The sequence below is a fragment of the Hipposideros armiger genome, unplaced genomic scaffold, assembly GCF_001890085.2.
Source record: "Hipposideros armiger isolate ML-2016 unplaced genomic scaffold, ASM189008v1 scaffold_240, whole genome shotgun sequence".
Classification (NCBI taxonomy): Eukaryota; Metazoa; Chordata; class Mammalia; order Chiroptera; family Hipposideridae; genus Hipposideros; species Hipposideros armiger.
Window position 1 is genome coordinate 261,467 of NW_017731590.1, and position 23,940 is coordinate 285,406.

At 46.2% G+C, this 23,940-nt stretch overlaps 1 long non-coding RNA gene across 1 annotated transcript in view; it reads left to right on the plus strand.

The window, feature by feature from the left end:
* The first annotated feature begins 1,001 nt into the window (after positions 1-1,001).
* The window catches only part of LOC109389704 (uncharacterized), a 29,924-nt gene continuing 6,985 nt past the window's right edge, over positions 1,002-23,940 (plus strand). Inside the window, exon 1 of the long non-coding RNA XR_002125442.1 lies at positions 1,002-1,254. This is a non-coding gene — a long non-coding RNA (uncharacterized LOC109389704). The remainder of the gene's footprint in view (positions 1,255-23,940) is intronic.

Genomic DNA, 23,940 nt, shown 5'->3' on the forward strand with positions numbered 1-23,940 from the left:
TGTTCTGGGGCTATTGATTTGCTCCTGGAGGAGCCCTAGTGGGAGGGAAATCATTGTAATAGCCATGTTTCCATCAAAATGGGAAAAGGAAAGTCCTAGAAATGCCTCTTGCCCCAAATTATCTCCCCCTAGAGGGTGTCAATGTCAGAAAATGAAACCCCTTTGGTTGATTTACCCCGTGCCAACGGGCCTTTTGAAGGATGTGTATGGTGGGTCAGAGCTGGGATGTGGAGTCCCACAGGCTCCGCTGCATTCGACCGTGTCCTCATCTGTAAGACGGAAGTAGTCCCAGGTCTTTCCTCCTAGGTGTATTGTGCACGTCCGGCACTTAGTGAGCTGGTCATTCAAGGTCAGTGATGGCCGTGCAAATCTTTTGAACTGATAAAAAGCCTTGGGGGAGGTGGGAGTGTGAAGCGAAGGATTTAGGATTCCCGTGTAGGGCTATGGCCAGGACTGGGAAGGAAAAAAGCAAATGGAAAAACACATAACTTAGGAGAGAGAAAAGCTCTTGTACATCCACCCCCACTCTTCCACCTCCTTAATGAGACAAATCCCGCTGGCGAAGTAGATCCCTCCACTGCACTTGGTTTCCGTTACCAAGGCCGGTTCTAGTCCCCGCTCCGACAATCATTACCTTGTGTGATGGCGTCTCCCTGTCACACAAGGTGAGGATAGAAATGCCCCACTAACTAACTGTTGTGGGCAAAGATGAGCTGAGATGAGTGTACGTGAAAGCACTTTGGAATCTGAAAGGCGCTATACACCGATTAGGAGTTTTTGGGTCTCGTTTCAAAAAGTTTTTCTTCCAAAGTCTGTCCAAGGGCCTTTTGAATTTATCAAAGCTAAGACCCTCCCCTCGATTTCGCCATGCTGCCCCTTCTTACACACCGAAGCCCGCGCCGCGTCAGGCGTCTTTTTTTTTTTTTTCCCCCCCTGGCGAAGGCGGGGACTTGGGTGGTGTTGGCAGCCGGCAACGCCGGGCGCAGCTTGGGCTGGCGGCGGCGCTTAGCCAGTCCCGCAGCGGCCGCGGTGGGTGTGCCCCGCAGGGCGTGCGCCCCAAGCCCAGGCCGATCCTGTTGGCGAGAGTGCGCCCGAGGTTGTGCGCGCCCCGGATGCCGACTGTGCGCCAGCCCGGGTGTGCGCGCCCGGGACGGGGATTGTGCACCCGGAGGCTGCGTGTTCCCCGAAGCCGGGCTGTGCTCCGGCCCCTACAACGGCCAGCCGTCTCCCGCCTGACTCCCGCTGCTCGCCAAGGTAAGGTGCCCTCGGACTGCAGCCCGCGCACTGCGTTGATGGGGCGTGCCAGCACTCAGCCCTGCACGACCCGGGTCTTGGCCGGAGCGGTCGGCCACGCTCCTCTGTCTGGTTCTCTCCTAGCGCCGCGTCCCCTGCCCCCTTAAGGCCGAGGCTGCTGCAGCCTGGGACGACCTGGCGCCTCCGCCTGGGGTCCAAGACACCGCGGGGAGGGGGGCTACCTAAGGGCAGGCGCCGCTCCCCTTCTGCCCGGACCGGCTCCCAGCGCCCCAATGCTGGGTAGAGAGACCAGTGTGTATGTGCGCGTGTGTGTATTTGGGGGGGGGTGTCCTTGTCGCTCGGGTTGTGCAGCCCCTGCCCAGCGCTTCCGAGCGGGGCGCTGCGGTCTGGGATGCAGCTTGAGGGACTGAGGCGCCCTGCCGCGGGCTCCCAGGACTACCTGAGATTGAGCTCCTAGTCTCCCTTCTTCCGCAAAAGCCGGCCCCCATTTCCTACCCTGGTAACCCTCGGCCTCTGGCTGAACTTTCCAGCAGTCCCACTGAGCTATGACTTTGGGTGGAGGCAGTCGGGGCCCCTTGCGGGGTCGTGGGGTGCGCGGGCAGCCAAGGGCGCTTTGGGCGCCTGTGAGCCACTTGAGATTCCCTCCCTCGCATCTCTCCCTAAGGTCAAACATTTGACCCCAAGTACTTTGCCCTTGCGGAGTGGCCAGTTACTTAGCGTGGGAGTTGGAAAGCGGAGCACCACGGCCCCTACACCAGGTCTGAATCTGCGCTTGCCCTGGGGCATCAGCTACGGCTGCAGGAACCCTCTGTTTTAGTTCCCAGGCGCCATTGGATACTGGCCTGGAGGGAGAGGAGGAGATCCCCCTCCTTTCCAAGGATGACCTCCTGAAGCCTGGGCAAAGTTCTTTTGACCAAGTAGGATCAGGGGAGGGTCAGATGCAGTTAGTGACCAGGTTGAGGCTTGGGTAGAAAGCATCTTGAATTAATTACAGTTCCCAACGACCTGCCTGGGTGAACCGAATGTGGGTTCCTTAGAGACTTTCAAGACATGACACAAGAGAATACAGAGCTACACTTGGAATAGAAGCAGAGTCCACTCTGATATTACCTTTTCGAGTCCAGCCCTCCTGCCCTTATCCAAAACTCCTTTTCTCTGGACCATAATGTGAGTTATGGGGAATATTAAAGGACAATGAAAACGGGGCATGGTTCAGGGTTCACAGCGGACTTTCATTCAGTCCACAAATACTTGCTCTGTGCCAAGCACGGGCAAGGTGGTGTGATACAGACATGAACAACACTGGTAGTGTCTGGCCTCATGGAGCTTGCAGTCCAGTGGTCAAGACCGATAAGAATCAAATCACTCAAATAAATATAGATTTATGAGCAGTCCTGAATTCTTTGAAAGGAAAGGATAAGGTGCTATGAGACTCTGTGATAGGTACAGTAGTCGCTTAGTTATAATATTGATACGAGTTAACTGGTTGAAGAGGGTGGAAAGAGCCTTTTAGGCAGAAGGAGTATGGAGAGGGCCCCAAGTTGAGTAGCAGAGTCCATTAGAGAGACTGAAAGCCTGTTTACAAGTGACTAACAGGGGTCCAACCAAATGCGTTTGCCCCTTCTGCATCTCATCGCCTGGGCCAATCAGTACCTCCCTCTATCACCATAATAATAGGCAGTGAGAGTCTCCAGGGCTAGGAGAGAAAGAAGGTGAGACTGACAGGCAGGTGCTGGACTCATCCCCCAGGCATGTACTCACTACCAGCACCTTGGTCAGATAGTCCATGCCCACTCAGGGTGCCAAGAAGCAGCAGTTCTTTCCTCCAGTTGTTCCTTATTATTGTCTGCTCACAACTGACCAAGGCTTCTGCCCAACATTTAGGAAGGTTCATGCTGGGACTAGTGGCTCATCTTGGATTTTTGAAACTAGAATGAACTCGCTGCCTGCAATGTAAAATTCCTTACATGGCATTTCCTAATGTGGGCTCTGCCTGCCTTTCCAGCCTCATTTCTACCACTTCCTCCAGTTCCTCCCTCCTCAATGAGCACCATCTATGTTCTACGCACAATTGCACTCCAAGCAGTCCTGAAACACACATTGCCTTTGGACATGCTGCCTTCTATCTAATATACTCTTCCTACCTGTTCATCCAGTCAATGCACACTCAGCTTTCAACGTCCACGTTAAACTTCAGGTTTCCCTATCCTACTCCCACCCCGGCCAAGGCCTTTCCTGACCAGAGTCAAATGCTCCTCCTCGTTGTTTCCAAAACTTCCTGGACAAGCTTCTGTCAGTGAATGTCAATTGCACTGTGCCTCTTCAAAGCAGGACTCTGCAGTCATATTTGTGTCCCAAGTACTTATCACAGAGAAGAACACATAGAAGGGGTTTGAAAAATGCTTGTTGGATGAAAACAAGTTAGTATTTCTGAACTTTTTTATGGGGTGGGGCAGGGTTAGATAGATCTTTAAGATTTTGTTGAAAATTGTGGATACTCTTCTCCAAATATATATAACCTAAAAGATCTTGCATCCAATGTCACATGATTCACAGCCCTTCCCTCCCCCATTGACCCCATTTCCTGAACTTTGGACTTTAATTTTACAGGAAACAGAGGCCCAATGAGGTACAATGACTGTCTAAGCATCTGCAGCTGGTTAACGGCATAGACACCCCCACCCCTGCTACACACACACACACACACACACACACACACACACACACACACACACGCACACACGCACACACCGCCCCCAGCTCCTGACTCGCAATCCCAGGCTTCTTCCAGCTCCCTCTGCTTCTCTTAGCCGTGTAGCCTCCTTTTGTCCCTGGCACTTTGTGAAGGCCCCTGCTTATGGCTGGAAGATGGATATCTTGGTTTTGCTTCAGTTCAGTAGCAGCCTAAGGTGTGACAGGGAGAAAAATCTTATTATGGGCAGAGTTGACAATTAGGAAGACAGATGGGCCATCTCCCTGGCCATTCCCTGCCCTTTGCCTGTAATGTTATTACACCTGTTTTAGCTGGAGGAGGGTCACGTGTGCTTCAAATTATCTTCTGTGCCCTGGAGTGAGCCACGTGGCCCAGGTTTGGAAATCCTCCGGGTGGGACCATTGCGATCAGGGGCCCAGCTCATGGTAATTTCAAAGGCTTCTTTCCCATAGAGCAGGCTACGGGCAATGAATAGAGAGAACAGGGTTCTTGCTTGTTGCCACTGGAGATCTTTTCTTGCCTGCCTGCCTGCCTCCTGCTTTCTGCAACAAGACACCTACTTCAGGCTGCTGGGCCAAGCAGTACCTTCTTACCTGCAGATCAAGATCTTCATTAATTTAGTAATTTACTCTTTCTCAAAACTGCATTGAATCTCTACTCTGTACCAGGTACTGAGCTGATCCCAGTTTATAAGAAAGGGTCACGGAGCATGAGCCAGTGATACACGCTCCGCTCTGCGGGGAGAGGGTTGAATTACTTCTGATTCAACCCATACCTTGGGAGATGTGGTAGGGAGGACAGTTAGGGCTTTTTAATGCTGAGAATGTGCTCATTTTTGAAACTCTGATCTCGTGAAGGTTATGTCATTTCAGGGACTAAATTTTCTTAACTGTAAGATGGGTTTGATAATGATCATTTTTTGCCTATCTCTGGGCAGTTGTGCGGATACAGTTGTCATGTTTCAGATGGTAGATCCACTCATTTCTGTGACACAGGAGCAGTACAATACAATAATAGGGTACACATGTGTCAAGCCGGTACATTTAATCCTTACAGTAATCCTAGAGATAGTTACCATGTATAGATGTGGAAAATGAGGTTAAGGGACTTGCCTAGGGTTATAGAACTAATAAATGATAAAAATTGGGACTTCCTGGGCTCTCTGTCCCTGGAGATCAGATGGCTACCCACTTTGTGCTGCTCTGCAGTAGAAGAGGTGGGCTTGGAGGCTAGGGTGTCCAGGAACTGGAGCCTAGGTCTGCTGCTACCTACCTAACTGTATGATTTACAGCTAGACACTTAACCTCTCTGTGCCTCAGAATGCTAATCTCCCAGACCCAGAATTTGGACTAAGAGGCTTCTAATAGAATCTTTCTCTGTGAACAGTTTCCAGTTTATGTGGATAATATTTCAAAGTAGGATTAAAGGGAAGAAGAGGGGCCCCCTGGCTAAAAATAGGCCTGTCGCAGTTTTCAGGATAAAATAAATGCTGCCCCAAGATTTCAAATAGATGGTTAATGTGATATGTAGGCAGTTATAGATTGGCGGTGTCTGAAGAAGCTGGCTGACCGTTCCTTCTCCAAGGGAAAGAAGTCTGTTTTCAAAAGAACGCCTCACTGTCTCGCTGGAGCCCTGGGGCCTGGACCTTGCCCCTCAAATAGCTTTTCGGGGACACAGGCATTGTGAGAGAAAACACAAATCCCAATTCCCGTCACCCTTCCACTTCTCCCCCGCCCCCAAAAGTAAATAAAACTTACTGGCTATATATATACATATTTTTTAATGTGGTTGTGGCTTTGTCCCCTTTGTGTGGAAGCTCTCTTTGTGCTGCAGTTTCCTTCGGTATGTCCAATGTGTGGCTTTGATGTCCAGGGACAGGGGGCACAGAAATGTGGCATTGGGGAGAATGTGCTCCAAGCAAAGATAAAAGAGCAGAACTGGGTGCCGATTTCCCTCCACAGCCTCGTTTCTACCCAGAAGCCAGAGATGCCGACTTGCAGTAAAATCGATGTTGATTTTCATAGCAGGGCACCAGGCAGCAGGGCTGAGTGTTTCCAGGTGCCGTGCTCATGGGCTGTTGCCCACCACTCCCCACTCCCTTCCGCCTTGGAAAATGTCGCTATCCTACGCCTTGGGGAAGGGTTTGAAAGACCAGACATATCAAATTGTGTGGTGGCTGAATATAACCTCGAATGGTCACATTTATTAGGTCCTGTACTGAGTGTGTGGGAGGGGGTCATTTTATCAGTAATGTCTGAGTTTTTTTTAAGAGGTGGTTTTTATGTATCATTTATAGGATTTCAAATACATAATAAAGACCATTCCCCCCCCTGCTCTTCAAAAAAAGGAGGAGGGTAAGAGAGAAGGAAAAAGGCTTCACCAGTTACTAGCCTTGCGAGCCCGAGCAAATGACTCAAGTTTTCTGAACTTCAACTTCCTCATCTCTAACATGCTGTTGCTAATGTGGACTTAAGGCTCTTCTGATGTAGACAACGGAGACTCCCTTAAGCTAATTCTAATGAAAAGGGTGAGGAGCCATCAAATACAGTATTGCTACCTAAGCGCAGGCCTGTAAGGGGGCCAGACACCCTTGAGGCAGCGCGGAGAAGGTTCTGAATTCGATGGATGCTCTTCCACTGGTGCAGGCGGTCACTCGTCCTTCAACTTGAGTGCCATCAGCTCAACTGAGCACCTGCCCACTCCTCCCCCGCTCCCCCTTCTACTATCACACTAATCTCTCTCCTTTGCTGCTTAGTTCAAGTTCCAGAGAGGATCCTGTTTTCTGAGATTGGTTCTCTCAGAAAGCTGAGGCTTTCTCTCTAGGCCATGTCCTGGCGACTCTCTGGTCAGACTGGTCATAAGATGCTGCTGAGACACGTGTCCTCCCTGGGCCAATCAGATGGGAGGAGAGGCCAGAGGAGAGTCAGATGTATAGAACGTAACCTTTTGGGGCAGGAAGAGTAGCGGGTGGAGATTCCTTGAAAAGGAGACGAAGGGGAGCTAGAACTCAGGAATATGCCCAATACAAATACTTACCGAGTTGTAAAGGACCTAAGAGAGATTCTTAACTTGGGATTAACAGCTCCAAGGGGCCCATGTGTGGAATTGAGAGGAGCCTGTGAACCTGAGTGAAGAAAAAAAAAATGACATCTTTAGTTAACATTTTCTTCGATTATTAATGTAGGCAGCAAACCACAGTGTCTTTGCAGTACCTGTAACATTGTCACCACTAGAAATCACAGATATTTTCAGGTCACATTTCAGCTGCTGCAGACATCTTGAACTATGATTTATGCTCACTGCAGCTTTGAAATTACAGCAGTTCTTGCACCCGCTGCTAGAGCTTGTTATTTAATGCGTTAATAAAGAACATATATTACTATATTACACACTCACTTTTTTTTTAAATTTTAATAATTATATTTCAGTGTACTTGGTTTTCTTTGTAGTCAAGCTATGCATCTTATATATTTTAAAATGTTCTGAGAAAGGGTCCATAGACTTTATCAGTCTGCCAAAGCGGTGCATGGCACAAAAAAAGCTATGACCCCCTGACAGGAAGTCAGGAAGCTTTAGTTCCCAATTTCCTACCCTCTTTTGTCCTAATCTTTGATATACCCATCTTTCTCTGTCTACTCAGCACAAGACATTCTTCAGATGTTGTAAATTCTATTTAATAGTTTGGCAAATTTGTAAGAGCACATAATTTGTGGTTTGGTTAGAAGGTTTTCATGTATATCCAAAGGTTAATTTACAAATTGCAGGCACACATGGGCAACTGGTTAAGTAATTCCTATCAGCCCACAAACCCACCAGATCCTGTGTTGATTGCTTGGCCGATCCTGTGCAAACCAACCCACTGAAATAACCACCCAGTAGACAATTATGTTCCTGAGAGGCCAAGGAGTTGTGTAGGGTAATTGATGAATGACTTGATCAAATGCAAGCTAGCATCCTAGGAAGGAAGAGAAGCACTGGGAGAAGCACCTTTGAAGTGGGTTCTGAAATGGAGGGAATGCAAGAGAGGCAGACAGAAGGAGGGAGGCAGTCTGTGAGGATGTGGGAGACTGGCCAGATGCTGATTTTTGAAGAGGAAGCCAGGAGAGAGGAGAGACCACTGAAGCAACGTTAGATGAGTGGTTGGTTTTTTGCTACCTTTTATTAAATGTTTAGCATGTGCTAGACACTGTGCCAAGCCCTTTAAATAGGGTAGTTATTTAATCTTGACCAACAACCCAATAAGGTATAACTGCTCTTCCCATTGTACTGGTGAGGAAAGTGAGGCTTTAAGAGGTTAAATTCTTGCTCTCGGTTGCAGAGGTATTAAGCTGTGGAGCCAGGAGCTCAGCCCAGATCTGGCTGATTCCACAACCCTATGCCCTTAAAAACCACTGCAGGCAACCGCAGAAGCGTCTGTTTGGAAAAACTATGACTGCCGTTTTGTTTCTGTGAGAAAGTGCTTACTCTCCATCCCTGTCTTCTCCATCCTTCTCTCTAGCCTTTTGCCTGTTCTCGAGACCCTTCCTTACCCCTCCCCATCCTAATCCACTCAAAGGCACCTGTGCTGTGGGGACAAGAATAGGATAAGCATTAAGAGGAAAAGCTGTGGGGTCAGGCAGAACCGGGTTCTAACTCCGGCTCTGCCGCCTGGCTGCGACCCTGCCAAGCCTCAGTTTTCATATCAGTGAAAGGGAAATAATGGTGCCTCTTTTTCTAACTTTACATATTTTCTCTCTAGCGCTTCAGCGCCATTTTGGATAGTTGTTTCATTTGAGTGCCTCCACTCTCCTCTTACACTGGGTAATTGATGGTCTCCATCTTCTTCATGTGTGGGCTCCTCTAGGACACTTCAAACCTGGCCTTTGAGAAGCAGGTTTGCTTCTAACCTAGCAGTTGGCTCTGGTCTCTGGGGAGAATTCATGAGCGTTACTTGTACATCTGTCCCCTCTGGGTAAAGGCACCCTCTCCCCATCACAGTGCTCAGTGCCGAATCTGGCATGGTGTCCTTTTCGTAGAACCTTGATAACAGCCAGTGAACTGTGTCCTTCAATACCCTTTTCAGGGCCCCTGTGGACTATTCTTGGCACCTGTTTTGGGTCCCATCACCTAGAGCTTGTCTCTAGGAAACCTTGCCGGTTACCTAGACCACCCCTCTTGTCTTACAGGTCAGGACACTGAGGACTAGTGAGAGTAGGTGGCAGACCCTGGGTGGCACAGGGAGTGAGTCACTGAGTTGTAATAAGAACCAAGGCGTCTCGCCCTGGCACACTGCCCAGCCCTGACACCAATGCCACAAGTTTCTCTTCCACACTGTTAAACAGGCTGTTTGGGGGTATGGGGACACTTGTGAAGCACCTGAAATCATAATCTTCTGCAGTTGCTACTTGCTGCACACTTGCGCCTGCCTCGGAGCTGTCCTTCCCTGACCTAATCTTCGCTCTCATTCTACCCCCATGCCCTTGGCTTTGCCAGCTGCTGAATAGAGCCCTGTGTTAACCAGGTCTGTGGGAGGCCGCCTTCGGGTGATGCCTAGTGGTGCCAAAAGGCTCTTGCCCTGAGACCCCTGCCCACGGGCAAAGCTGAGGCCTTAAATTCCCTGCATTAGAGTCATTCCTTTGGATTTGTCTTCTCCAGAAAGCTATTGTTAAAATGCAAATATGTTACCCTGAAAGGGAACCTGTTAACCTACTGCTGTGTCCCTGCGGAAGAGTGGACCGCCCTGGACTTTGGTTAAGTCACACCACCTCCCTGGTCCTCAGTTTCTCATCTGTAAAATGGGGATAACAGGTTGCATTATAGGTTACCTCAAGGATGAAATAAGACAGTGGACGTAAAGCACTTTACATAACAAATAGTCAATAATTTGCTTTATTTTGTCTCTAAGGCAGTAGGATTATTATTATTATTTTCTAAAACTTTATTGGGGAACAGTGTGTTTTTCCAGGACCCATCAGCTTCAAGTCAAGTCGTTGTTTTCTACCTAGTTGTGGAAGGCGCAGCTCACTGAACTATGTAGGAATCAAACCCGCAACCTTGGTGTTATGAGCCCGTGCTCTAACCACCGAATCCAACTGGTTGCCCACAGGCAGTAGAATTATGATTATTTGGTCAGTTCTCTAGCTGAGGTCCTGGTTATTATTAGTTCTTTTTTTTTTAAGTATTTTGTTTATTTAAGTAATGTAGTCTCCTTCTCCTGTTGTTTTAAGATTTTTTTCCTTTCTAATTATAAAATGGTTTTGAACTTCATTTCCTTGCTTTTAAAATAGGGTAAAAGATCCTATCTTACTGATTCATTCAGGATTTATGAGCTAAAGCACCTGCAGCTACCTGGCCTGCCCAAGGCAGTCACTGAGAGCCTGGTATTCTGAGGCACCCTAGAGGTGGGATTGAAAGCCCCTGGGAGCTTGGGTGGAGGCTCTGCGTGAGTCATTTGGGAAGAGATGGAGGAAAAGGAGTGGGGAGAAAGGGAAAGTGAGGGGGAAACTGCCCCTCTGCCTCAGTTGCTTGGAGGTGGAGTCTGTGTGGGAGGGGGCCTGGGAACCCTGTGTGGCTCTGGGAGAGGGTGGACCTTGTGACCTTTTCCCAGATCTTCTACCTTCTAGGACAGTTCTCTGAGGTTCTGAATTCCCTGGAGAAATGGTATCCTTGGCCTCCCTCCCTGGCTTGATCTTGGTGGAGCGGTTAGGAGGCCAGAGTTTTCCTCACCCCTGATCTCACAGTGGGTGTTGTAAACTTCTCCTTTGGGAGGCAAGTTGGTCTTTTGAGAACATCAACCCAGGCTAGATTCTCTGGAGTTTCTCCCAAGACCCGGATGGTTCTCTTCAGCTTGGGCCAGGGATAGAGTCCAGGAGCAGGAGCCGCCTGGCCTGTGAATGAGGAGGGGGTGGAGGCACGGAGGCCATGTCACAGGAGTTTGCTAGCAACCCACAGAGCAGACTGCCTCACTTGCAGGGTTCTCTGAAAGAGGATACCCCTCTCCCCGTTGTCTGCCCTGGGCAAGAAGAATTGTCAGCATAGCACATGGCCTGCTATGAGCTTCTCCGGTTCCCTTTCCTGCCAGCTTTCTGGGGAAAGCTCATCCCCACCATCATCCATCATAACTGAAGTTATCCTTTCAAAGAACAGCCTAACTGATGCAGAAAATCACTCTCCCCAGGGCCAGAAATCAGGAGCAAAGAGCGGAGGTGAATACTGATTCCTGGGTCCCCGAAGCCAAGCAGTAACAACCTGCCCTCTGCCTTCCCCACCCTGAGAGAGGAGGTGTAGATGGAGCCTTGCCAATTATCTGCTTTTGGGGCTGGAGCACAAAGGAGCCAGTACCAATTCCAGCCCAGAAGTGGGGCTGAGAGCCATGTGGTTAATTATAACTCACATTTGTTGATTGCCTGTGGGCTGTTACTATCTTTTCTTCCCTCCCTTCCCTTTCTGCCCTCCCCTTTCTGCTCCCCCCCCCCATCCCTCCATCATTCCCTTGCTCCCTTCCTTCCTGTCATCCAGTAAATACAGACTAATTACTCATTCTGGGCCAGGTACTGTGCTAGGCAAGTCACTTACAGTCTAACAGAGGAGACAAAGACTCAGCTAATTGCAAGACAGTTGGATGAGTGCTCTGACAGAAGAAAATTCTAAACCATTAGCATTGCAATTCCTTTATCAGATTAGGGAATGAATTTTCCTAGTCCTTGGAAAATCTGAATTGTAGAGAAGCAGCTAGGTGGTGAAAATAGGGTGCTAGATGCATGACAGCTTGGGAAGGAAACTCGAGGAAGTGAAGTGTGGGAACTGATACCTGGAAAGATGGAGAACTTGGGGCCCTGCAGTGAATCATGTTGCCCACTCTTCGCAGCCACTGGCGTCTGGTATCTTTGCTGGGGAAAGACACCAAACATGTGTCTTTGGCAGATATTTATTGCGTTGTAAGACGTTTACTCCCTTATGTTATTCACATTGCAAGCTTAAAAAATTGGACTTCTATGGGACAAGATGAAATTTGTGGGTATTTTTAATTGGTAAGGAAGCTAATAGAAAAGAAAAATTTCTTCCATTTTTTGAATAATTTTTAGAGAGTGTGTGTGTGTGCTAATGGGTGGTCTTTACAATTTGAAAAACTTAATAAACCCTATTGGGAAATTTTTAATTAAAAATTATTTTAAAAATTATACCAGTTAATAGCAAACATTTAAAATAATATAGAAACAAATGAAGGAGAAAATTCCAAACTGTCAAGAATTGGTGGTTGGGGCATGTGGGACAGTTTGGAGTGTATTGTTCTAGACTTTTTGTGCTACATTTATATGAAATATAACCATATCCTTATTTGGAGCTAGATATCGATCGATCAATAGATAGATAGATAGATAGATAGATAGATAGATAGATAGATAGATAGATGATAGATAGAATTTTTTAAATAAAAATGAGATTTTACATATCCCGTTACGTTTTTCTCGTAGTGCTCTATTTTGAACATATTACAGGTCATTACATCACCTCCGAGCCTCTGTCAAGAGTCTGCAATGGAAAACACTGCTGGATAGAAAGATCTAGTTTTGAATCCCTATTGAGCCCCTCTGAGCCTCAGGTCTCTTCTCTATAAAATGGGGCTAATCATTCCTTCCTCAAGGTTAGAATGCGGTTTAAATAAAATGCAAATGTGCTCAGCACAGCTTGTTGGGCATTGGATGATCAGAGCTGCACCGTTGGGGAAAAGCAAACCCTGCTTCCACCTTCCATTCTTTGGATTCCTCATTCTCCACCCTTCACCACGGGAGAAATGAAGTGGGGGTGGGGGTGGGGGGTGAATCTGGGATGAATTATAACTTTTCACAATGGAATTTAAAATCCTCTTTTCAGTGCTGAGTAACATTACAATCCTAAGCAGTTCATTAATAGATGCATTCAGTTTTGTTTAGGACATTTTCGCTGGACTCACTTTTGTTTACTCAGCTGCAGGAAAATTCCTGAAGCCAGGTATGTGGATTGGAAGGTATGTCTGATGGGAAGGCTGTGACCTGTGCATGCCCTTCATGGGGGGGGCACCCCCTTGCCAGTGGGGAAAGTCAGCCCCTCTTAGTAGAAGGAGGATTCATACCTTGTCTTTGCAAATGACATCCCCTTCCTGCTACCCAGCTTTTCTTATTCACGTCTCTCCTTCCCCCTCTGGCTCTAGCTTACAATATTTGTTTTTCATTCGTGTAATGCATCTTTAACAAAGACCTCTTACTCCTGTTATCTCATTGAACCCTCTGACAAGTCAATAGATTTGAGTAAATATTATGTGACAAATGAAGCAGCTGAAACCCAGAGAAGTTGTGATGTGATGCAATCTCACACAGCAAAAACTGGACAAATCTGGATGTCCTGGCTTGCAAGTCATGCTGTATCCTGTTGCCTCCTTTTCTAACAAGGGTGCTGTGTGAGGGGGCCCTAGTTCTGGCCAGTTGGGAATTATTTTTTGGAATGCGTGACTTTGCTGGGTTTCATGTGCTGGGAGAGTCTAGCGGGAGCAGATGAAGAGGACAGGTTTAGAGGTCACTCCAAGGTCAGTAGAGGGGCAGACAAGAGCTAGGGAGGTTGAGAATGGCCTGGTGCAGAGTTAGGACACTGAAGGGAAGCCAGCCTTTGTTATCACTGGCAAATTGGTGGACTTTCCAAGTGGATTCATTTTGGATGTTGGCCCTTTTCTTGCCCCAATCAGCTGCTCACCAGGATCCCACAGAGGACCCCTTTCCTAATTCAGGTCACATCTCCCTGGTCCTCTAGCCCCACAAATCAAAACTTATCAGTTCTGTTTCCCATTCTCTCAGAGGATATCTGAGAGCTGTTTACATAAATTCACTTGCTTAAATGGGCATATTGGCCTAATACATTTACTTAGCCCATATTTAATAGCATAGTTGCCTTACAGACCAGCTCTTGCCGACAGAAATATAATGTGAGTCACATTTTAAATGTTCTAGTAGCATAGTAAATGAAAAGAAAACAGGTGAAATTAATTTTAATGATATATTTTATCTAACCCAATAGATCCAAAATATTGTCATTTCAACATGTAATCAATGCCAAAAAAATTAATAAGATGCATTTTTTTCTTTTCATACCAAGTCTCTGAAATGCAGTGTGCATTTTATACTTACAGCACATTTTAATTTAGTCTAGCCATATTTCAAGTGCTCAATAGCTATGTGTAGTTTCTGGCTATGGTTTTGGCCAGTGTGGTTACAAGGCTTCACTGTGAAAGCTAGAAGACTTATTTTGGAACGGATGGGGGTGCTTTGGGGCACCTTTGCCATCAGGTGTCTGAATGGGATGACTGGTCAGCAAACCTCAGTTACAGCACATCGTGGCTACTTGCCCTGTCCTCCCTCTGTACTGGTTGGGATGGATGACATGATGTTGAAAATATCCTCCTCACCCATTATGCCAACACTCATACTATTTGTGTCCTCTCTGGTACCCTACAATCTCCCCTCTTAGTAACTTTTACTTTTGTAAACCCCAGACCTAGATTAAACTTTACTGTCCCATTTCTCTGCTCCTGCCTTGGGACTTCTAGATTCATTTGAAATCCATGCCCTGTGACCTCAGCTGCTACTTGGCACCTCTCGTGTCTATCTCAGTTGTCTCTCATCCCAGCCTCTTCCCTGACTATTACAAACTTCACCTGCTCTTCTAGAGTTCCCAAATCCATTCGCACACCCTTCACCCTCAGCACTTGGCCTGTTCATACCTTACTAAGAAGGTGGAGATCATGTGTCTTGAACTCCTTTGTCTCCACTTTGCCAGTTCTCTCCATCTTTGTTCTCTCCTCCCTTGCCAGGATCAGGCCTTAAAAACCTTCCCTTCCTACTTCCAGAAACACTCTCCTTTAAACTCTCCGTGGAATCTGGAGCTTCTGGGCTCAAATGTCCACCCACTTCTAACTTGGGTAAGGTATTTAACCTCTCTGTGCCTAGTTTCTTCATTGCAAAATAATGACTCATCAAATCACGTAGCTCCAATGGTTGTGGTGAAAATTAAATTCAATTTTGTTGCATGTTTCATCACCACACCTGGAGTAAATGTTAGCGCTCATACCACCTTCTCTTTCTTGCATCTCAGTCCTCTCCTCTGTCCTGACTCCTTCCCCTTGGCCTGCAAACAGGCTCACCTTTCCCACTCCCTTCAGCTCCTGCCCATTTATCTCCTGAATTCCACTGAAGTAGGAAAGAGTGGCCCCACCTGCTTGCTTCTGCCATCTTGTCAACCCTTGGCAACATCCCCCGGCTCTACTGAAGCTGAGCTTGGCCTCACCCATTTTCTCAAGACTTAACCTCTTCAAGTTTCTGGGCTGCGAACCATCCTGGCTCTTCCTCCACATCTGTTCCCCACATGCGGCTTTCTTCAGGAGTTTTCCTCATACTACTTCTCAACGCTGCAGTGATCACACTGGTATGATGACTTAAGAATCTACACCTCTAATCTTTGGGTTTCTCCTTTGTCCCAGGCCCGCCTTTTCAACTGTCTGCTGGGCCACTCTCTGGAGGACCCAGGACAGACGAACTGTCCTCCTATTCCCAAAACTGTTCCCTCCTGATTTTCCTAACTCAGTTGGTGTTCCCACTGCTCTCTAGTTACCCAGGTTTGAAACCCTGGAGTTTTTGACACCTCCCTTTCCTTCCTGATCCAGTGCCTGGACTAAAGTAAGTATTCAGGAACCGACGAGTGGTTAATGAATGAATCTCATTGGTTGCTGTTCTTTCTGACTTTCTCTCTAGTTCACTGCCTTTTAATTCCCACTGCAAATCCTGCGATAAGCATTTGATAAACTTCATTCTGCTTAATCTGTACAACCCTGCAAGGAGGAAATTGTGTTTTTTCTGTTTAACGTAGGTGGACACTGGGGCTGGGGGGAGTTTAGGGAACTTGCTAAACACACAACTGGTAAGTGACAGAGCTGGGATTCACACTCAGTTCCACTTTACACCAAAGCCCACACTCTTCATCTTTATGTTCTTGTGCCTCAGCAGTTCTAGAACCAGGCTAAGCTCTTCTTGGAGCTGAATAAGGATTGGAAGCTGAATATCATGAATGTACGTGAGCACTGTCTTCTATGCCTATATTGTTTGTGTGCCAGTGTTCTGTTTACCCTGCTGTTATCTGGGCTCGTCGCTGGATACCTTGACCCTCGATGTCAGCACTTGAAAGTCTTGACTGAGTCCAGGTCCCTACTGTGAAATTCCTGAGTCTAAAAGTAGGAATGTGGACACATCTTTAGATGGGGCATATGTTTTCCTTTCTCTGGGTCTCAGCCTCCCAATCAGTAAAATGAGAGAGTCAGACCAGTTCATTGCAAGAGCCTGTCTAGCTCTTATGCTCTGTGAATGTGTTTCGTGGGTCTGCTTATGTGGAGCCTACTGTATGCTCAGTACATGATAGATGCAGCTGGACAATGCAAAGAGAGCACAAGAGGCATTGCCCCGGCGGCCATCAAGGAGCTGACAAAATTATTCCGGAAGACAAAGCCAACATTCAGGAAACTGCCAACAGTATAAGACATTATGTAATTACACCTGCAATCTCAGATTATATACATTTGTGATGGTTCAATAAAGAAGAAGAAAAGCTGCTATTCTCTTAAAAGAAGAAAAAAAAAAGACATAAAGGAGAAGTCAGTGAAAGCATTAAGTCTGGCCAGACTTCTCATTAGTCTCCCTACCCTCTCCCCTCTCGAAATCATTTCTTCATTCCTTAAATATTTATGGTCTACTAATGGGCCAGGCTCTGGGGACGCACCCCGCTCATCGTCGCAGCCCGAGTTGTACGTATCCAAAACCCAGCCTTCATCTTGTTTCTCCTCTGCTGAAGAACCTCTGCTGGTTTCCTACTCTCTACAGAATAAAAGGAGCTGCCCTCCAGCCCCTGCCTTCATCATTCTGGGCCCCGGCACTGCACTCTGAGCCTGTTTCACTGGTCATTCCTCAGGCCTATGGTGCATATTTTCACCTGGGAGCTGGAGGGCCGCTTCCCCAATCAGCCTGATGAACTCTTATTCATCCTTCAAAGCGCAGCTCAAACACCATGAGTGTCATGCTTTCGTGGTTCTCCCTAATGCCTTTGCTCATCTTTATGTCACCGTACGTCCTGGTTTACGTCTCTGCCTCCTGTTTTGGACTGTGAGTTCTTTAAAGGGTCTTTATTTACATCTTATTCATCTATGAACCCAGACACTAGCCCTGTGCCTGAATAATAATTTCTGATGAAGGGCTTATTGAACACCATTGGTAGAGGATGACCTGTGAACCTAAAGGCAATCTCCTTGCTCCCCTCAAGCTGCTGGGCTGTTGAAGTTCATGCTTCGTGGACTGCTAAGGGGACTCGATGATTGAGAATGCATTATTGTCTCCTGTTTCCAAACAGTAGTGGGGAGACCCAGCCACAAGAGCCTCACGTTGGCCCTGGAGGAGGGCTTTCAGAAGCAGTGGCAGCTGAAATCACATGTGGCAGAGGGCTGCGGTGAAGGAGGCATTTGTGTTGGGCTTGGCAGGCAGGGAGCTTTGTGCTCCAGAGCACAAGTGGGTAAGTATGTCGGGCAGGCTCTGGGCTGCACACACCCACTGAGGGGCCAGGCCCCAAACGCCTTCTGCCCTGGGAAGAAAAAGAGGCATTGTGTGCGCTGGCTGCACTCCAAGAGAAATATTCCTGTTGTTCTTCTGTTTGGAACTGCTCCTTTTTTAAGGAAGAAAAGTCCAGATGTGGAAATCTCTCCCCCACTTCAACACATCTTGCCCACCTATTCCAAATCAGTTGCTGCCTCCAAAATATTAAGGAATCTATGAATCCATCAATGATTAGGGAATCTACGGTATCTTTAAGGGACATTGCTGTGGCTCAGCAGGGTACTAGGCACTAGGGCACCAGTCCTCATCCCTTTTAGACTCTATTTCCTGATTGCCGGGTGTGCCAACCCCTGGGGAACCTGGTCTTTCTCCTTCTCTTGGGCCTGATGACCCTCTGCAGCTCAACATCCGGCCTCAAGGCCGTCGTCTGCCCCTGCCTGTCCTGCACCTCTACAATCTGGTCCCATATTGTATCACCTCCCACAACCCTTCCCTCGACTCAGGCCTTACAGGCAGGTGTGGACAGAACCATGCCTCAGCCTGGGTGGTTAGAAGGTTAGGCAGGAAGACCCGGAGTCAACCCTAGCTCTGCCTTTCACGGTCTTTGTGACTTGGACCGAGTTACTAAACCTCTGTGCGCTTTGGCTTCCTAATCTGCAAGGCAGAACAAATAACACCTGACCTCGCGCACAGAGCCGTTGGGAGGAGGAAATGACAATACTGTGCTACTTGGCACAGTGCCTGTCATACCATATGGCAACTCTCAATAAGTAACAACAAAACAATGAACAATTATTGAGACTTACTAATTTGCATCCTTCTCTCAGAAACAACAGCCACCACACAACTCCTGCTTGAGTGTTTCCTACACTTCAAGTGCTGTGTTAAGTACAGGTATGTTGCCATCTGAGCAGCCTTGTAAAGTGCAGTTTATGCCCTTTTTTATACCCTTTCAGAGGAATCATTTTTATACCTTTTGTAACTGAGGAATGTAGCTCAAAGAGTTAGAGAGACGTGGCCAAGGTCACAAAGCTTGTAAGCCCTGGAGCTAGGAATTGTGCCGAAGTCTGTTGGACTCCTTTCCATTCCTTCCCAACCAGACAGACACCCTGATCACGTGTCTGCCTTATTGGTGCTGGGACCAGCAGCAGCAGCATCTCCGCAGAGCCTGTGGGAAATGCAAATTCTCAGGCCCCACCCCACGCCTGCTGAATCGGCATCTGCTTTTTAACAAGATCTTCCAGAGATGATGTATATGCATGATACCATTTAAGGAGCACTGAACTACGTAGCTTACAAAGTGCTTTTAAAAGTAGGTTTGGGCCGGCCGAGTGGCTCAGTTGGTTAAGAGCTCGCTCAAGAGTGCGAGCTCTGAGCAACAGCGGTTCGAGTTCTGCCCGAGCTGAGCTGCCAAAAGGTGGCAGGATGGCACAGCTGAAAAAAAAAAGATAAAGAAAAGTAGGTTAGACCAGGACTTCTCAAACTATAGTGTGCTTGTTAAAACACAGATTCCTGCCCCAGAGGTTGTGATTTTGTATCCTTTGCTGTTGCAGTGATATCTATTGCTTTCACTTAGTGGGTTCCTCAGAGCAGATATAGAAGATATGAGTGGGATCAAGGCAAACTCCTGGTTCAAGGCTTGACCTGGGGTGGCTCATGGTTTATATCTGCCAGAGCCATTAGGGGATGTGAAGGACCCAAGTCCAACCCAGATTTTCCAATTGGAGTCATTGGAAGCAGCATCTTTCTGCTTTATTGGTAGGGAAAAGTACATCTCTCCCCAGTTATACGAGGCTGACCCCTGAATCAGCCTCTCCAGCCCGCTCCCCTCCCCGACCTTGCCCTGGTGAACAATTGAGAAACGAAATTAATTTGTAATCTAAAACGTTTGTATCTTGTCTGAAAACATGTCTTTCTAATGGAAATTTTGACAGTGTGCTAGATCTGCAAAGAATATTTTCTCTAAAATTGAAATCGGTGTAACCTGAGTACTGCTATCTGGTTAAATAGCAATTAAACATCTCAAGACTCCTTGGAACTTTCAACGATTATTTGAAAAGAAATTGTATTGTATTGATTAAATAATTTTAAGCTAATTAGAAAGTCACTGCAATTCTTGGCCTATTCCTTTGCAAATAAATTTACCTTATTTATAGACATTGCATGCCTGAAAAATGTTATTGATGTTTAAATAATCATTTGATATTTAATGAGCATGGCTGGCAATGGTCTTTAACACCAAAACTCCTTCCTTTGCTAAATACGTCTATCTGGTTCCTTCTCTATTTAGACTCTATTGGCAATTCTTCATACACAGTTACAGAACTAGAACCTGAAAAACAGAACACTGGGGTTAAGCACTTGGTCTCTAGAGTCAGACACATCTCAATTTGAATTCCAATTCTGCCACTTCCTCGCTTTGTGCCCTGAACCTATCATCTGTGAAAAGAATATAATAGCACCTCCTTAATATGGATGTTGTAAAATTAAATAAGTTATCATTTGTACAATATCAGACAGTGTCTGGCTAATAATTATTATTATAACAATATAATTATTCGCTATTGTTATTATGCCTCTGTTTTCTAATCTGTAAAATGGGTGTCACAGGGACTAAAACCATGAACGCCTCAGTATTCAAAACTTTTTTGCCTATGGCGTGTTCAATTAATTCTCTTCTAAGAAAATGTCTGGCATAGTTTGCTTGGCTGTTGCCCCTCCATTATTATGTACCCTGGGGTCATCCAGTGGTGAGAAAGCACTGCACAAATGGAGCCAATATTGGGATTCCCAGTGACAAGGATAGAGAGGGAATGGCAGAGGGTGGGGGGAGGCAAGTGAATGAAGAGACCTGCAGGAGAGTTTGCATAAGGGATGTTGGGGAACAGAGCTCACTGCTTCTGGAGTGGTTGCTTTGCTGGAAATAGATACTGAGAATAGCAGAGATAGGAAAAAACAATTTTAAGACTTTTGCTTTGTGCTAAGAATGCACTTCCCCTTTGATGTATTCTCTAGAGAGTGCAGTGAAGGTTTGGATTACCTCCAATTCGTTTTTAACTACTTAACTGCTGTTTCTTTGAACACAACCCTGAGCTGAGGCTGGGCCGAGAGGCGACCATCTTTGCCTCATTTATACAGGGAGGTTGTGACAGCGCTATCCCAGGGCGGAGTGAGGGTGAGAAAAGACTCAGTACAGAGTAAGTGCTTAATTGACGTGGGTGACTATTCCTGCTGACGGGCATCCCACTTCCCCTGTAGCAAGAGGCTGCAGCAAAGGTCGCCAACAGGAGGCTGCCCTGTTCTCTGGCTCTATTCACCACCAGAGCGCCATTACTCCACGTTTAAAAGAGTAACGCCATTACTCCACGTTTAAAAGAGCAACCCCAGCCACAGTGTTTGTTTTCAAAGAAACGATCCCTTTGATGTCCTTCAATACCACACTGCAGGCCAGTGTCATCAGCATGAGGTTTGTAAAGCAAAGCAGGAGTCTAGAACGCAGCACCTGACCTTGGCCTGCTGTGTGGTATGGGCAAGCCACTGAGCCTCCAGTTTCCTATTAGTAAATAAAGATAATGTCCAATGTCCCGTTTTATGTTTGCCTGTTCCCAACTGTAGAAAATCAGTAGGACTGATTGAGTACTTGCCAGCCGCAAGGCTCTGGGCTGGTGCCCTCAAGGATCCCCAGAAGCATGAAAGAAGTGCCTGGATTTGAAAATGCCCCATAATCTGGCTGAAAGAAAATATGTGACCATCTTTATTATTTTTATTTGTTAGCATTACCTAATAAAAGGCCACCTGTGCTATGCTCCGAGTGCCCAACCATTTTGTGACACCTTTGAGCTGCTGTGGGGGGTGATGCAAACAAGGGATATAAATTTTGGGAACACCTTTTTTGTAGTGACCTTCACTCACATTTAAGCAAAACAAAACTCAGACTAGAACAGTGTGTGGCCTTCCACTGTCTTGCCAGATGGTGCACTGGCAACAAACCCATCTCTTTTAAAGAAAAGTTGAAGTGGATAGAAGTTTCTAAAGCCGTTTTCCTCTCAAGGCCCTCTCTCTGGTTCATCTCTGACGATACCCAGCCTTCCTCTGGCCACATGCTGTTGAGGCCGAGTGCTCATCATCCTTGTTTGACCCACATCACATATGCCCGCTCTTCTTTAGACTACGCTTGCTAGAGGACCAGGTGTGGCCTTGGGAAATAGTAATAAAAAGCCTTCCAACTTGCCTGAAAAATCTGGAAACATCCCTGACTCCACCCAGGTGTCTGGAGATTACTTATCAGGCTTGGTTTGGTTTAACTGAGCTTGCTGAATGTGCAGGCAGTGCCAAAAAATATATTCCTCCCAACCCAAAAGGCAGAGACCACAGCCCACACAAGCCCTGACGTACACCTGCCACCTGCATTCTGAAGCCAGGCTGATGCCTGTGAAGGCTTCCACTGGATTCTGACCAGAGACAATGCTGCTGGGAATGGGGGCTGCCCAAGGAATGTGGGTACAGGAGCATCCTACTACAGAGGGTGTGTTTGTGTCTACCCTTGCGATGCTGTCGCTGAAGTGACCCAGGAGGGAGGAGATCAGGCTGAATTCCTGAGTTTATGCCAAGTTGTGCTTCCCAAACTATTTTGACTGTGGCCCAGTTCCTCCAAGCAAAAGACCTTGTGGCCCATCAAGCCCACTCATTCCCACTGTCCAGTTGGAAAGAATTTGGTAATAATAAAGGATGAAAAGGGAAGAGAAAAATAATCAAAATGGTCATGCAGCAAATACTCAAGACAAAACAATCAGCAGAAACTTTGAAAAGTAACTCTACAGTCATATCAATTAATAGGACAGGATCAATTAAAAACCAAGCAAATGCTCATGCTGCATGAGCAATCAAGTGCCATAGTTGCAAATAACAGAACAAATTCTAGCAAGTTTATGTGGAAAAGGAATTTATTAAAGTATGTTAAGCCACTTCACCACTCTCCCTAGAATCACTTGCCAACAGCCCTTCCTTTTCCAGGGCACTTCCTTCCAACTTGAGATCTGGCCTGGGTGCCTCTGCCCGCTGAGCTCGGGTCCATGACTGAGTCCTAGCTGTAAAAGAGGCTGACACTGTAAACTCTGGTTTCAACCCTGAAGAGGTGGGACTCCTAAGGAAGGAAGTAAACCTGCATAAGAAGGGTGTTCACAAGGTGCTGGGTAGCTAAAAACGGCACAAGTGTCTGCTGCACTAATAACAAAGCAACGTTCCTGAGGATGGCGGGAATTCCAGCTCTTGCACTGCATGCAAACACAGTTTTGCAGTGTTATTTCGTGGTGAATGGAGGCTACATGTCTTTGTAGAACAGAATTAATATTCAGTAAACTCTTATAATGAACGAATTTTGTTTATGAATGCCCAGGTTTATTAACTCTCAAAAACTCACCTATTGTGTTCCTAGTTCCTCATAAAAATAAAATTCCATGTGTGGAGTTTCTTTTTGGGGTGATGAAAATGTTTTAGAATTAGATTCTGTTTTTTGCAACAAATGATGCTGGGAAAATTGAATGTTTATATCTAAAAGAATGAAGGTGGACCTTTATCTTAAACCATATGCAAAAATGACCTCAAAATAGATCAATGTCCTAAAGTTAAGAGCTGAAACTATAAAACTCTTAGAAGAAAACATGGAGGAAAATCTTCATGATGTTGAATTTGGCAATGATTTCATGGATATGATACCAAAGCATCAGCAAAAAAAGAAAATATAGATCAGTTGGACTTCATCAAAATCAATAACCTTTGTGCATCAGAGGAAACTATCAAGAAAGCAAAAAGACATCCTATAGAATGGGAGAAAATATCTGCAAATCACATACCTGATAAGAGGTTAATATCTAATATATGTAAAGAATTCTTATAATTCAACAACAATGAAAAAAAAACCCCAATTCAAAAATGGGCAAAGGACTTGAATCAACATTTCTCCAAAGAAGATATACAAATGGCTAATAATAAGCAATGAAAAGATGCTCAATAATCATTAGTCATTAGGGAAATGCAAATCAAAACCACAACGAGATAACACTTTACACCTACTATGCTTACTAGGATGGCTATAATAATTTTTTTTTTAAATGGAAAAAAGTGTTGGCGAAGATATGGAGAAATTGGAACCCTCATGCATTGCTGGTGGGAATGTAAAATGATGCAGCTGTTTTGGAAAACAGTTTGGCAGTTCTTCAAAAAGTTAAACATAATTACCATATAATCTAGCAATTTCACTCCTAGGTATATAGATGTTTATACACCAATGTTCATAGCAGCATTATTCACAACAGCCAAAAAGATGGAAGCAACTCAAGCGTCAATTGATAGTTAAAGGGATAAACAAAATGTGCT